The sequence below is a fragment of the Lactuca saligna genome, chromosome 5 (assembly GCF_052625555.1).
Source record: "Lactuca saligna cultivar CGN05327 chromosome 5, ASM5262555v1, whole genome shotgun sequence".
Classification (NCBI taxonomy): Eukaryota; Viridiplantae; Streptophyta; class Magnoliopsida; order Asterales; family Asteraceae; genus Lactuca; species Lactuca saligna.
In genome coordinates, this window is record NC_136421.1 from 246,746,142 (window position 1) to 246,762,755 (window position 16,614).

The 16,614-nt window shown below is 38.5% G+C and overlaps 1 pseudogene; it reads left to right on the forward strand.

The window, feature by feature from the left end:
• The first annotated feature begins 339 nt into the window (after window positions 1–339).
• On the forward strand, window positions 340–457 carry LOC144999362 (5S ribosomal RNA; annotated as a pseudogene).
• Window positions 458–16,614: the final 16,157 nt, after the last annotated feature.

Genomic DNA, 16,614 nt, shown 5'->3' on the forward strand with positions numbered 1-16,614 from the left:
AAGGTTGTGGATACCTTCCCTATCACAACGCGTTTTAAAACCATGAGGGCAGCAGATCTCATAAGAACTCTGCACTTAAGCGTGCTCGGGCGGGAGTAGTACCAGGATGGGTGACCCCCTGGGAAGTCCTCGTGTCGAGTGGCCCAAAGCGGATAATATTGTGATACTTGCCAGAGGGGGATGTTACAAATGGTATCAGAGCCTGGGCATGGGTCGATGTGTTCGACGGGGACGTTGAACCCTATAATGGGGGGTGAAAGTGGGTTAGATCTGATCCCACATCGGCTCAGAAGGAGAACTAAGCATTCCTTATAAAGGGTGTGGATACCTTCCCTATCACAACGCGTTTTAAAACCGTGAGGGCAGCAGATCCCATAAGAACTCTGCAGTTAAGCGTGCTCGGGCGGGAGTAGTACCAGGATGGGTGACCCCCTGGGAAGTCCTCGTGTCGAGTGGCCCAAAGCGGACAATATTGTGATACGTGCCAGAGGGGGATGTTACAATATCTTTTATTTCATCTCATAGTTTTTATGTAATGCTTTCAAATTGTCATTACCAAAAGTTTATCAAGATTATATTATTGTTATATTCATAAACCAGATGATGATTTTGGTGTTTTGTGAATCATAATCTTTGAAGTGACCTGCCTTTTTGGAGTTTGTAGTTAGGTTTTACTAGATTTGTTGGAACACAAATGGTAGCTATGTTTACTAATCTGACTTTCATCCATAAGTTTTGAAGACAATATCTACATTTAATGCCATAAAAGAACAATTCGAAGGTTAACTTTTTGGTTGTTTTGTTGAGAAAAACATCAAATAATGCACTTTTGGAGTATGTTATATTTTGTATTTACTTAATACATGTGGTTATGATTTTTCATTTATTTTATTTGAAGAATTAAATATAAGTTACATGAATCTTGAAGTAGGAAAACGACCATTTTGCACCCTAAAGTCAAATTAAAATACCTCTTGAATGGTTGAAATGTTGGTTCTATATGACATGAAATTAATTTTTATTACTTTATTTTATGCTTGCTTATGTATGGTTCCAATATGGATATAAGTATAAAATAAAACAACATTAGTTAGATTAACACCATAGGAACCAAAATGATGATATATATGTTATTTGTTTAACTTTTGGTATAAATTTTAAAAAGTAATTTTCAATTTTTGCTAGCCTTTTCACTTTTTCCTTTTTAGAGACCCATCATGAGAGTTGGTTTATAAAGTTTAGTTAAAGTATGTATTACTTATTTAACTCTTCAGTTAACTTGTCATATATGTTGTCTGTTTCAGAAGTTTTGGTGTGTCTACAACAAAAATTGGGATGTGACAAGTACACACATTTTTGCACTTGGAGTAATTATGGGAGCTGATAGAATTATATAATCTTGGTGATTCAAAGTTGAATATGGTTGGGGTACCTGACAAAATAGCTTGGTTATAGGTCAGGTAACAAGCTATATTGTTCTGTATAATTTGAAATTGGATTCTAGGATTATGATAGGTAGTGTTTCTATTTATTCTAAATTTCTAAAGCTCCAAAAACAACCTACACATTTTCTATTTCTAATTTTACTATGGTTTTTGTTATTACTGTTGGTTAGTGTCTAAGCCCGTAACTATATTTGGTATGTACTTGACCCGGTTATGCATAGTCCTTTTGGGTTGCCTTCACCAAAAAACTTCACAAGGTTATTTAGGAGAGAGAGAAGAGATTATGATTTATTAATATATTATAAGAATAATATATTAACAGTCAAATCATATTATTTAATTAATATTGATCATAAATTAATTAGGAATTAATTTGGTGACTAAAAGAGGTTAATTGAATAAAGGGGCATAAACTGTCAAATGTGTGATAGTTGAGTTTTGGGCTGGGAAACCTCATGGACTAAGGGGGAACGAAATTATGATAGGGATCCATCATATTTTCGTCCAAGGCCGTATTCTAGAAGGTTCCATGGGCTGCTTGGTGACTAAGTTGTCCATTAGGGTTTAGACTAAAACCCTAGCAGCCTACAGTATAAATAGAGGCCCTTGTTTGCAATTTTCAGCCACCTTGACTCCAAGAGAAACCCTAGGCCGATTTTAGCATCCTCCCTCCTCTCTCATAATAGCCTTCTTTCTTGTGTGGTGTTTGTGAACCATTAGAGGAGTTACAATTGTGACTCTAAGCTCAAGATCAAGAAGAATCAAAGGATTTCAATCCAATTGAAAGAGGTAGTCACTTAGATTTGTTCTTATAGCGTTAATTTCGAACTATGCATGCTAGATCTAGGGTTACAAGTCTTGGATGTATTACATGTATAATAGAGAAGCCTAGATCCAAGCTTTCGGGTTTTGCATGAGCACATAGGATGTTCTTTTGCTTTAAGACCATCAGTGGTATCAGAGCCTTGATTGGACCTTAATCCTCATTAAAAGTATAATGAAATTATAAAGTAACTATACATTATTAATTCCTAATCTTAGTTACTTTAGGAAAATGTGAAATATGTGCTAACCTATGAAATTACACTTTGTACCTTACCAAGTCGTTAGTGGAGCGTGTGTGGTTAACTGGCACACTAATAAGGACTAGTAAGACTGGCAAAGGGTAACTTGACTTTATTATAGATTGGTGGAGCATGTGTAGTTAACCGGCACATCGATTAGGTAATATAGTTAAGGGTACCAAGTTAAATTCCATGGTTATTCACACCTTGTTTGTGATCCTCGGCATCCCAGTCACAAACTTGAGAGGCACAATCGAGATTCAAACATGCCATTGAAAAGTTCAATGTATCTCAAAAGATCTAGGAGTTTCAATTCCAATAAAACCTAATAATAAAATATTCCGTTTTTATGCTGGAAATTGGTAAATCGTCATTTACCTACCTTCAAATATTTTATAGATTGGATTACGGCATCCCTCTTCCAACTATAAAAAGTTTGATGGATCCTAGCCTTAATATTTCATTTGGGTGACTTATTAAGGATTCTTTATCTAATAAAACTTGTCTTTCTTTCTTTCAGATGTCTTCCAACAATGCTGCTGGCTCAAACCATACAAGCTCCTTTTCCCTTATGAACTTGTGTGGGAAAGTCACGTTTGATGGATCCAACTTTAATGAATGGATCAGAAACATCATAATGATTACCCGCTATGAAGACAAGGAGTATGTCCTCGATAGGGAGATTAAGGTTGTGAATGAAGCCACTGCTACTCCTGAAGAGTTTGCGGAGTTTCTTGCACATGAGAAGGATGCTACTAAAGTGTCCTGAAGAGTTTCCCGAACTTCAAAAACCCTATGAAGATTTCTACCCCTATGAGATGCACCAGGATCTGATGGATAGGTACCATCAGAGTGCGCGTCAGGATAGGTATGAAATCATCTCCTCCATGATAACAGCCAGAATGAAGGATGGTGAACCCATCACCGATCACTTGCAAAAGATGCAAAGGTTCGTTGATCGGTTGCTAAAGCTCAAAGTTGACTTCCCTGAGGACATGGCGATTGATATCATTCTCCATTCCTTACCTCCAAGTTATGATCAGTTTCGTATGACTTATCATATGAACAAGGAGGAAGTCACACTTAGCAAACTTCAAGGACTCTTAAGGATAGCTGAAAATGGCCTTAAGGGTAAAGCAGTTGTTACTTCTACTCCTTCAACAACTCCTATTCTGGCAATTGGGCAGGGAAAGGGGAAGAAGAGGAAAATCCCTTTGAAGGGTACCAAGGGAAAGTCCCTTGATGGTTCCTCTTCAAGTGGGAGAAAGAAAGGTCCCATCACTCCTTCTTCAAACCCAAAGGAAGCACAATGCTTCTATTGCCAGGAAAAGGGGCATTGGAAGCGAAGTTGCCCCAAATACTTGCAAGACGTAAAGGATGGGAAAGTTAAACCCACCCATGCAGGTATTTATACAATATTGTCTAATAACCCATCTAATGCTAATTCTTGGGTTCTTGATACAGGTTGTGGTATTCACATTTGTACGGATCTGTAGGGCCTAAGAAGAAGTGAGCAAGTGGAACACGGGAAGATAAACTTAGTCATGGGCAACAGGAAAGCATTACCTGTTACCAAGATATGAGTTTATTATTTATTGCTTAATAATGGGTTAATGTTATATTTGAATAAATGTTGTTACTTGCCTGAAATGGCGAGAAATATTATTTCCTTTCATAGCTTGTACAAACATGAGTTTACTTTTTTGTTTGATAATAATAATGGTGTTATTAATGTTTATCACGATGATGTATTTTACTTTAAAGCATTACCTTGTGATGATGTATATGAAGCTGTGAATGTTGTAGACATTCTAGGGAATAATGTGTTGTATATTGATTCTTCAAATAGCTTGGATAAAGCATCTTTGTGGCATTGTCGTCTTGGGCATGTCAGCAAGAAGCGAATATGTCAACTCCAAAAGGCTGGAGTCTTGGAATCATTTGACCTAAAGTCAGATGATAGTTGTGAGTCTTGCTTACTTGGAAAAATAACAAAGTCACCCTTCACTGGAACTTGTGAGAGCGGTGAAGGTTTGTTGGACCTCATACACACAAATGTGTGTGGACCCTTCAAAACTGCCACAAGGGATGCTAATCGCTATTATGTGACTTTTACTGATGATTACAACAGATATGGATATATCTACTTAATCAAGCATAAGTCAGAAACCTTTGAAAAGTTCAAAGAGTTTAAGCAGGAAGTTGAGAATCAATTGGACAGGAACATCAAGATGCTCCGATCCGATCGGGGAAGAGAGTATCTTAGCATTGAGTTCCCTGACTATCTTAAGGAATGTGGGATTGTCTCACAATTGACACCTCCTAGAACACCACAGCTGAATGGTGTGGCTGAGAGGTGCAATCGAACCTTGTTACACATGGTTCGTTCCATGATGAGTCGAGCTTCGTTACCAATCTCATTTTGGGGGTATGCCTTAGAGACTTCCGCCCATATCCTTAATCTAGTCCCTACTAAAAAGGTTGCCAAAACACCTCACGAGATGTGGACTAGGAAAGTTCCCAATCTGGACCACATCAAGATTTGGGGTTGCGAAGCTTTCGTGAGGCGTGAGACTCATGACAAGCTTGAACCTCGAATTGAGAGGTGTATTTTCATCGGCTACCTACAGAGATCCTTTGGTTACCTCTTCTACAGACCTAATGATAATGTGGTATTTGTAGCAAGAAGAGGAGTATTTCATGAGAGAGAATTTATAATCCAAAGGGACAGTGGGAGGCAAATTGACCTTGAATAGATTCAAGAGTCAAGTGGTGGAAGAACCTCAAATCTTATCGGACAACCCGAGGAGGAAACTCCTGTTGAGCCGATAGATAAGTCTGAACCTCCAAGGCGTTCCACTAGAGTGAGGAACACACCTGAATTTTACTATGGGTATCATATTACTACTGAAGGTGATACATTTATCAGTGATAGTACATTGATAGATTTGGATGAACCTAATAATTATAAGGAAGCCATGGCAGGCCCTGAGTCTGCAAAATGGAAGGAGGCTATGGACAGCGAGATTCAGTCCATGTATGACAATCAAGTTTGGAACTTGGTTGACAATGTACCAGGTCGTAAGACAGCTGGTTGCAAGTGCATCTTCAAGAAGAAGACCAACATGGATGGGAAGGTACACGCTTACAAAGCGCGATTGGTAGCGAAGGGCTTTACTCAAACTTCGGGAGTTGAATATGATGAGACCTTCTCACCAGTAGAGAATATTAAGTCTATTAGGGTATTGTTGGCCATAACTGCATTTCATGATTATGAAATATGGCAAATGGATGTCAAAACCTCTTTCCTTAATGGAAAGTTGGCTGAGGATATTTACATGGATCAACCAGAGGGTTTTGTCGATAGAAAATATCCTAATAGAGTGTGTAAGTCTGAGAAATCCATTTATGGATTAAAGCAAGCATCTTGTAGATGGAATCTTTGCTTTGATGAGAAAGTTAAAGAGTTTGGCTTTTCGAGGAGCGAGGATGAGTCTTGTGCATATGTTAGGGCTAGTGGGAGCATAGTTAACTTTTTGGTGTTGTATGTGGATGACATACTACTCATAGGAAATGACATCCCAACCTTGCAGGAGGTCGAGTCCTGACTTGGGAAGTGTTTCACTATGAAGGACATGGGAGAAGCTGCCTATATCCTGGGAATAAGGATATTGAGAGACAGAAGTAAGAGACTAATTGGAATTAGTCAAAGTACCTACTTGGATAAGGTGCTGAAGAGGTTCAGCATGCAAGAATCCAAGAAAGGGGAATTACCTATCCAGAGTAATGCCAAGCTGAGTAAGACTCAGAGTCCAAGTACAGAGGCTGAGATAGTAGAGATGAGTCATATACCATATGCTTCCATTGTAGGCTCCATCATGTATGCTATGACTTCTACTCGCCCTGATGTGGCCTTTGCTTTGAGCATGGTCAGTATATATCAAGGGAACCCTAGCAAGGCTCACTGGACTGCGGTAAAGAACATTCTCAAGTGTCTGCGGAGGACTAAGGACTAGGTCCTTACCCTTGGTGGCAGTGATGACTTGAGAGTGGAAGGATATAGCGATGGTAGCTTTTAAACTGATAGATATAATTTCCGCTCTCAGTCAGGCTAGGTCTTTATCCTATATGGAGGGTAAATTACTTGGAAAAGTTCCAAGCAGGAGACAGTAGCTGATTCTACTTGTGAATCAGAGTACATAGCAGCATGTGAAGCAGCAAAGGAGGCGATATGGCTAAAGAACTTCATCGGAGACCTTGGAGTTGTACCAGGTATAAAGGAGCCAATGGAAAATTTTTGTGACAGCGAAGTGTAGTTTCTTTAGCTAAGGAACCAAGACATCATGGAAGATCCAGGCACATTGATAGAAAATACCATTTCATCAGACATCGAATAGAATAAGGACTCATCGTGGCAAAGAGGGTATCATCGGATGAGAACCCAACAGATCCCCTCACGAAGGGACTAAGTAGGGTTAAGCATCTACAACATGCAAGGCACATAGGGCTGAAGGATGATATTAGTTTTAATAATTAGATAGTTTTCTGAGACTTGTAAAATGTAATTGACATTTGATGATTAAATAAAAGTTGTTATTTATTTATGAGTAAAGTGTTACTATCATATGTTAATCGTTTACTATAGTTTCAATGTTGCATGTTTTGACTTCCTGAATAATTATGTTATTATTCGAACTCTCCACAGTCAGTCATACTTTGGAAGTAGGTATTGATTTAAGACTGTCATAAATTTGGCTTGTATGATTTGTCTAATGTGCATTAGACATAGCAGTTGTTGCTACAACATTCATGAGTACTCATAAGGTCTGAGTATTGGATTCAACCCACGCTCACTTACATCACTTCATGGAATTTATCTTGAGTGATCGTGAGATGGTAATATCATATAAATCTTTAAACCTAGAGATATAACTTGTTGATTATGAGTTGGTTATCCATTGATTGTACGAAAACGCATTGCTAGTCGGATTCTGAAGTCATATCTACAAATATAGTTATTAGACTTATCCAAGTGGGAGACTGTTGGATATAGTGTCTAAGTCCATAACTGTATTTGGTATGTACTTGACCCGACCCAACATGGTCAATTTGGGTTGCATGGCATTGCAATACTTGGATAGACAAAATGAGAGAAATGACACTTATGGTTAATAATATATTATAAGTTCTAATATATTAATAATACTATTATTTAATTAGTGTTGATCAAGAATTAACTTAGACTGAATTTGGTGATCAATATGAGACTAATTAAATATATAGGGTTGATTATGTCAATCATCTATTCCTTTATAGTGAGCTAATGATCCATGGTTTATGAAGTTGGGTTATAACCCATTAGGAGCTCCTTGGATAGTCCATAGGAATTACAAACCGATGGATCATTAGAAATGAAGAGTCATGACAATTAAGGGCATTCATGTGTAAACCCTAATTGTAACAACACTATAAAAGGGAACCTATGGCTAGCAAAATCGGGCATTAGTTGATTCTAAGAGGGCATAACCGATTTTGAGTGATAGTGACATTCTCTCAAGTTATTCCAAATCTTTTGGTGTTGTGTGAAGCATTTGAGGCACAACATTTGGGGTGCTAGGCTCACAAAGTCATCAAGGAATCCAAGCAACAAGAAAGGTATGTAATTCTACTAGTTTTTATATTACATGTTCCCCATGCCATGCTAGTTAGGAAGTAAACCTTGGAAAACCAAATTTGCATGTATATTAGAGAAAACATAGATCCAAGGTTTATAGGATTTCATGTACACCATAGGAGTGTTAGAATGCTCAAAATCCATCATAAGGATTGTAAGAAACAGAAGTAAGAGACTGATAGGACTCAGTCAGGATATATACTTGGATAAGGTACTAAAGCATTTTAGTATGGAAAATTCCAAAAAAGGGGAGTTGCCAATCCAAAGCAATACCAAGTTGAGTAAGACTCAAAGCCCGAGTGGAGAGGTAGAGATAGCTGATATGAGTCGAGTACCTTACGCTTCCGCATTTGGCTCAATCATGTACGCTATGACTTGTACTCGCCATGATGTGGCCTTCGCATTGAGCATGATCAGCAGATATCAGGGAAATCCTAGTAGAGCGCATTGGACTGCAGTTAAGAATATTCTTAAGTACCATCGGAGGACTAAGGAATGGTTTCTAGTCCTCAGTGGGAGTGATGACTTAAGGGTACGAGGATAAAGTGACGCTAGTTTCCAGACGGATCAGGATAATTATCGTTCGCAGTTAGGCTGGGTCTTTACCCTTAATGGAGGAGCGGTGACTTGGAAAAGTTCCAAGCAGGAGACCGTGGCGGATTCAACATGTGAATCAGAGTACATTGCAGCAAGTGAAGCATCAAAAGAGGCAATATGGATGAAGAACTTCATTGGAGACCTTGGAGTTGCGCCATCCATAAAGGAGCCCATGGAGATTTTCTGTGATAATGAAGGAGCGATTTCCTTAACCAAGGAACCAAGGGATCACGGTAGATCCATGCATATCGACAGAAAATACCATTTTATTAGATATAGGGTAGAAGAGGGACTCCTCATAGTGAAGAGAGTATCGTCAGAAGATAACCCTGCAGATCCCCTTACAAAGGGACTGAGCAGGGTTAAGCACTTGCAGCACGCTAGGAGCATTGGGCTGAAGGACGATTTGAGTTTAGATTAGATAGATAGGAAATGTGTAATAGATAATTTGTACTTGAATTTTGATATAAATAAATGTGTTTTATTTAAAAGTAAATTTACTATCTTGTGTTGGTTATTTATCTATTGTTTCAAGTTTGCATGTTTTGACTTCCTGAATAATAAGATTGTTCAAACGATCCGCAGTCGTTCGTATGTTGGAAGTAGATATGAAAGAAGACTGTCATGAATCTGTTTGTAGATTGTCTAAAAGGTTTTAGACATATCAATAGTTTGTTGCAAAGTTCATGAGTGCCTATGAATTGTGATTTGAGCATTGGAATAAACCCGTGTTTACTGGTATCACTTCATGAAATTTTATGTCGAGTGATCGCAAAGAGATAATATCTTATAGTCTTAAAACTTAGAGATATGGTTATTTTTTGCTGGTTGGTTATGCATTGATGATGTGTAAACGCATTAGTAACTTGATGTTATAAAACATATTGTTGTGCATGATTCAATTAGTAAATAGTAAAAGCGTATGAGTCAAAGTTAATATGTTCCTTTTATTCTAAGAGAATAAAGGTGATATTTTGGCCACTCGATGATTTGGTTTGACTTATGTGTCGGGCCCGGTCAGAACAAAGTTAATGTATTCGACTAAGTTCTATGTCGAACGAATCAGAGATCGAGAAACAAAGTGCTGAATAACAAGTATTGTAAGCATGATATCTAGAACAGAGGATTATACGATCCCTTATCTGAAGGACAAGTTACCGATCAGAGTTAACAGCGGCGTATAAGAGCTACGATTGCTAATCGGATCCTGAAGTCATATGTGAGATATAGTTACTAGAATTGGTATGTACTTGACTCGGTTGTGCATGGTCCTTTTGGGTTTCCTTCACCAAATCAATTTGACAAGGTTATTTAGGGGATACAGAAGATATTATTATTTATTAATATATTATAAGAACAATATATTAAAGAAGAAATCATATTATTTAATTAACATTGGTCATAAATTAATTAGGAATTAATTTGGTGACTAAAAGTGGTTAATTGAATAAAGTGGCATAAACTGTCAAATGTGTGATAGTTGAGTTTTGGGCTGGGAAACCTCATGGACTAAGGGGGAACAAGATTATGATGGGGGATCTATCATATTTTCGTCCAAGGCCCTATTCCAGAAGGTTCCGTGGGCTTCTTGGTGACTAAGTTATCCATTAGGGTTTAGACTGAAACCCTAGCAGCCTACAGTATAAATAGAGGCCCTTGCTTGCAATTTTCAGCCACCTTGACTCCAAGAGAAACCCTAGGCCGATTTTAGCATTCTATCTCCTCTCTCATAATAGCCTTCTTGCTTGTGTGGTGTTTGTGAACCATTAGAGGAGTTACATTTGTGACTCTAAGCTCAAGATCAAGAAGAAGCAAAGGATTTCAAGCCAAATGAAAGAGGTAATCACTTAGATCCATTCTTATATTGTTAATTTCGAATTATGCATGCTAGATCTAGGGTGACAAGTCTTGGATGTATTACATGTACAATAGAGAAGCCTAGATCCAATCTTTAGGGTTTTTCATGAGCACATAGGATGTTCTTTTGCTTTAAAACCATCAGTGGTATCAGAGCCTTGATTGGTTTCTATTGTATGTGATGTAATTGTCGAATTTTTGCTGAAAATTGGTTTTCTGGCCTCTGCCCGACCCAACTCAGCGAGTCCAGGAACTGACTCGGCAAGTTCGGGAGTCAGACAGAGCATATCTCGGGATTTTTTGCTGTTTTGCTATAGGATAAATGCCAAAATTATTTTTTAATAATAAAATCCGAATTTTATTGTATTTAAATGATTATCTTTTCCAAAACAAAAGATAATTTCAAATCGTTTGAATAATAGTTTCTTTATATGATAAATATGGATTATTTAAATTATTTGATAATTATCTTGTGACTAAATTTGGATTAGGTCAAATATAGTTAATCATAAGATTAATTGTTTGTTTTATATTATTTGTTATTTGATCCCTTATGTTTTGAAAATTTCAAAACTTGTGCTCAAGTTTTGAAATTTAAATTTTTATGATTAAAAGTTTAATTTTGAATGATTTAAATTTCAAACCCTTAAAAAGTCAACCCTATACTATTATATTATTACAAGATTAATTAATATATATGTATAACTTAAAGTGCTAGTCTTACCATTAGTAGGTGTCATTCACGAAGCAGATCTATAAGGGGGTATAAGGTTATTACCTATAAAATGGTCGTTTAATGGGTATCTACTCTTACCTACCGCTTCCTTGATTGGTGGAGGGTCGTTAGTCGAACGGGTAGTATTGGGCAATCCTCTCCACGTTAAAACTATGATGAATGATACAAAGTAACTACAATGTTTTTAAGAATTCCCAATCTTAGTTAATTTAGGTTAAAATGTGAAAATGATGCTACTCCATGGAATTACACTTTGTACCCTTGTCAAATGTTAGTGGAGCGTGTGTGCTTAACTGGCACACTAATTTGAGATTGACATTGGTAGCGAAGGGTGGCTCGATGTTTGTCATAGAGCAATGGAGCGTGTGTGGTTTACCAGCACATTGATTAGGTGATAGAGACATTGAGTGCACCGTGTTGATTCGCATGGTTGTTCACACATTGTTTGTGATCCTCGGTATCCCAGTCACAAAATTGAAGGGCGTATCTAGATTTAAACATGCCATTGAAAAGTTCAATGAATCTCAAAAGAATCTAGGAGTTTTCAAATACATTAAAACTTAATTTCATTTTGTTTTTATGGTGGAAATTAGTGAATCGTCATTCACTTACCTTCAAAATATTTTCATTTAGATTACGGCATCCCCTTTCTAAGTTATGAATAATGTTGTTGGATCCTAGCCCTAATTTTTCATTTGGGTGTTTAATTGGGGATTCATGTCTAATCAAACTTTGTTCCTTTCATTTTCAGATGTTTGCTAACAACAACAACAACAACAATGCTTCTAGGTCATTCTTGCTGATGAACCTATGTCAAAAGGTGAAATTTGATTGGTCAAACTTCAACGAGTGGATGAGATACATTCGTATGATCACTCTTTACAAGGACAAAGAATATGTCCTCAATGAGAAACTTGAAAAGATCATCCCAAATGTTGCTACTCTTGAAGAGTTGGTCGCCTTTGAGGCCCACGAGCGTGATACTACGAAGGCTCACTGCATCATGTTGGCCACCATGAACCTCGAACTCCAAAAGTCCTATGAGGACATGTATCCGTATGAAATACATCAAAATTTGTTGGACAGGTACCACCAAAGCGCGAGGCAAGAGCGTTATAAGGCTATTACTAACATGATCACCACTAATATGGGGAATGGAGAATCCCTAACCTCTTATTTGCAGAAAATGCAGAGGTATGTTGATCGTCTTCTCAAACTTAATGTTAAGTTTTATGAGGATTTGGCTATCCACATCATCCTCCACTCCTTGCCTTCTTGCTACAACCAATTCAGAATGACCTACCACATGAATAAGGAAGAGGTCTCTTTGAGTAAGCTTCAAGGAATGCTGAGGACTGTTGAGCGTAACCTCAAGGACAAATCTGTTGCATCATCCCCTGCTGTGGCTACTCCTGTGTTGGCAATTGGCCAAGGGAAGGGAAAGAAGAGGAAGTCTCCTTCAAAGAGCCACCAAAAGGGAAAGTCCCGTGATGGTTCATCCTCTAGTGGGACTAAAGCAGGTTCTACTAAATCCTCCTCTGACCCTAAGGAAGCAGAGTGTTTCTATTGCCACGAGAAGGGCCACTGGAAACAAACCTATTGACTTTCTACTTCATGATACGGGATGTGGTTTCCACATTTGTTCTGATTTGCAGGGACTAAGAAGAAGTGGGGAGGTGGAGCATGGGAAAATAAACATGATTATGGGAAACAGAAGATCTTCGCCTGTGACCAGAGTCGGAGTTTATTCTTTAGTGTTGAGTAATGGGTTAGTATTAGATTTAAATAAGTGTTGCTATTTGCCAGATATGGCAAAGAACATCATTTCTTTTCATGGTTCTATTAATGTTTATTTGAATGATGTTTTTTATTTCAATGCATTTCCTTGTAATGAAATATATGAATCTTTGTTGGTTGTAGACAACTTAGGAAATGATGTGTTGAATATTGATTTGTCTAATAGTCTAGACAAAGCATGCTTGTGGCATTGTCGCCTTGGCCATGTCAACAAGAAACACATAGCCCAACTCCAAATGGATGGAGTGTTGGAGTCATTCGACCTTAGGGATGATGAAGTGTGTGAATCTTGGTTGCTTGGGAAGATGACCAAGTCACCCTTTACTGGACTTGTGATATGGGTGAGGGTCTATTGGATCTCATACACACCGATGTGTGTGGGCCCTTTAGATCCACCACAAGGGATGCTTGTCGCTTCTACATGACTTTTATGGATGATTATAGCAGATATGGATATATCTACTTAATCAAGCAAAAGTCAGAAACCTTTGAAAAGTTCAAAGAGTTTAAGAATGAAGTAGAGAATCAGCTGGGTAGGAAAATCAAAATGCTTCGGTCAGACCGAGGAGGAGAGTACATAAGTCTTGAGTTTCACGACTATCTAAAGGAATGCGGAATTGTTTCGCAATTGACGCCTCCAAGAACGCCACAATTGAATGGTGTGGCTGAGAGACGTAATCAGACCTTGTTGGACATGTTTCATTCTATGATGAGTCGGGCTTCGTTACCAATAGCTTTTTGGGGGTGTACCTTGGAGACTACCGCCCATATCCTTAACCTAGTTCCCACCAAGAAGGTTGCCAAAACACCTCACGAGATGTGGACAGGGAAAGCTCCCTCTTTGGCACATATCAAGGTTTGGGATTGCAAGGCTTTCATAAGATGATAGACTCATGACAAGCTCGAACATCGTAGCGAGAAGTGTTATTTCATTGGCTATCCACAGAAGTCCTTTGGCTATCTCTTCTACAGACCGAGTGACAATGTTTTCTTCGTTGCGAGAAGAGGGGTTTTCCGAGAAAGATAACTCATAGGCCAAGAGGACAGTGGGAGGCAAATTGATCTTGAAGAGATTCAAGAGCAAAGTGACGAAGGAACTTCTAACACTGGCACTCAACCTGAGGAGGAAACTCCTGTTGAACCTGTTGACGAGTCCTTACCTCTTGGACGTTCCAGTAGGGCTATTGTTCCACCCCAGTTATATGGATTCCATATTACTATTTAAGGGGATACATTTATTAGTGATAGTACGCTAGTAAATTTGGACGAACCTAGCAGCTACAAGGAATCCATGGAAGGCCCAGAGTCTGCTAAGTGGAAAGAGGCAATGGACAGCGATATTCTGTCCATGTATGACAACCAAGTTTGGAATTTGGTTGACAATGTGCCAGGTTTTAAGACAGTCGGGTGCAAGTGGATCTTCAAGAAGAAGACAGACATGGATGGGAATGTGCACACTTATAAAGCGCGATTGGTCGCGAAGGGCTTTACTCAAACTCCTGGAGTTGACTATGATGAGACCTTTTCGCCAGTTGCCAAGATAAAGTCTATTAGGGTGATGCTAGAAATAGCTACGTTTCATGATTATGAAATATGGCAGATGGACATGAAAACTTCTTTTATTAATGGAAAGTTGGCTAAGGATGTTTATATGAGTAAGCCAGAGGGTTTTGCCAATGCGAAACATCCAAATAGAGTGTGTAAGCTTCAGAAATCCATTTATGGATTGAAGCAAGCGTCTCGCAGATGGAATCTTTGTTTTGACGAGAAGGTCAAAGAGTTTGGCTTTCTGCGAAGCGAAGATGAGTCATGTGTGTATGTCAGGGCCAGTGGAAGTATAGTGAGCTTCCTCGTATTGTATGTTGATGACATACTACTCATAGGAAACGACGTCCCAACCTTGCAGGAGGTCAAGTCCTGGCTTGGGAAGTGTTTCGCCATGAAGGACCTCGGAGAGGCTGCATATATTCTGGGAATAAGGATTGTAAGAAATTGAAGTAAGAGACTGATAGGACTTAGTCAGGATATATACTTGGATAAGGTACTAAAGCGTTTTAGTATGGAAAATTCCAAGAAAGCGGAGTTGCCAATCCAAAGCAATACCAAGTTGAGTAAGACTCAAAGCCCGAGTACAGAGGCAGAGATAGTTGATATAAGCTCAGTACCTTACGCTTCCGCAGTTGGCTCGATCATGTACTCTATGACTTGTACTCGCCCTGATGTGGCCTTCGCTTGAGCATGGTCAGTAGATATCAGGGAAACCCTGGTAGAGCGCATTGGATTGCAGTTAAGAATATACTTAAGTACCTTCGGAGGACCAAGGAATGGTTTCTAGTCCTCGGTGGGAGTGATGACTTAAGGGTACAAGGGTACAATGACACTAGTTTCCAAATGGATCGGGATAATTACCGTTCGCAATCAGGCTGGGTCTTTATCTTTAACGGAGGAGCGGTGACTTAGAAAAGTTCCAAGCAGGAGACTGTAGCTGATTCAACGTGTGAATCAGAGTACATTGCAGCAAGTGAAGCGTCAAAATAGGCAATATGGTTGAAGAACTTCATTGGAGACCTTGGAGTTGTGCCATCCACAAAGGAGCCCATGGAGATTTTCTGTGACAATGAAGGAGCGGTTGCCTTAACCAAGGAACCAAGGGATCATGGTAGATCCATGTATATCGATAGAAAATACCATTTTATTAGACATCAGGTAGAAAAGGGACTCCTCATAGTGAAGAGGCTATCGTCAGAAGATAGCCCTGCAGATCTCCTTACAAAGGGACTGAGCAGGGTTAAGCACTTGCAGCACCCTAGGAGCATTGGGCTGAAGGATGATATGAGTGTAGATTTAGATAGATAGGAAACGTGTAATTGATAATTTGTACTTGACATTTGATATAAATAAAGGTGTTTTCTTTAAGAGTATAGTTACGATATTGTGTTGGTTATTTATCTATTGTTTCAAGTTTGCAATTTTTGACTTCCTGAATAATAAGATTGTTCAAACGATCCGCAGTCGTTCGTATGTTGGAAGTAGATATGAAAGAAGACTATCATGAATCTGTTTGTAGATTGTCTAAAAGGTTTTAGACATATCAATAGTTTGTTGCAAAGTTCATGAGTGCCTATGAATTGTGATTTGAGCATTGGAATAAACCCGCGTTTACTGGTATCACTTCATGAAATTTTATGTCGAGTGATCGCAAAGCGATAATATCTTATAGTCTTAAAACTTAGAGATATGGTTATTGTTTGCTGGTTGGTTATGCATTGATGATGTGTAAACGCATTAGTAACTTGATGTTATAAAACATATTGTTGTGCATGATTCAATTAGTAAATAGTAAAAGCGTATGAGTCAAAGTTAATATGTTCCTTTTATTCTAAGAGAATAAAGGTGATATCTTGGCCACTCGATGATTTGGTTTGACTTATGTGTCGGGCCCGG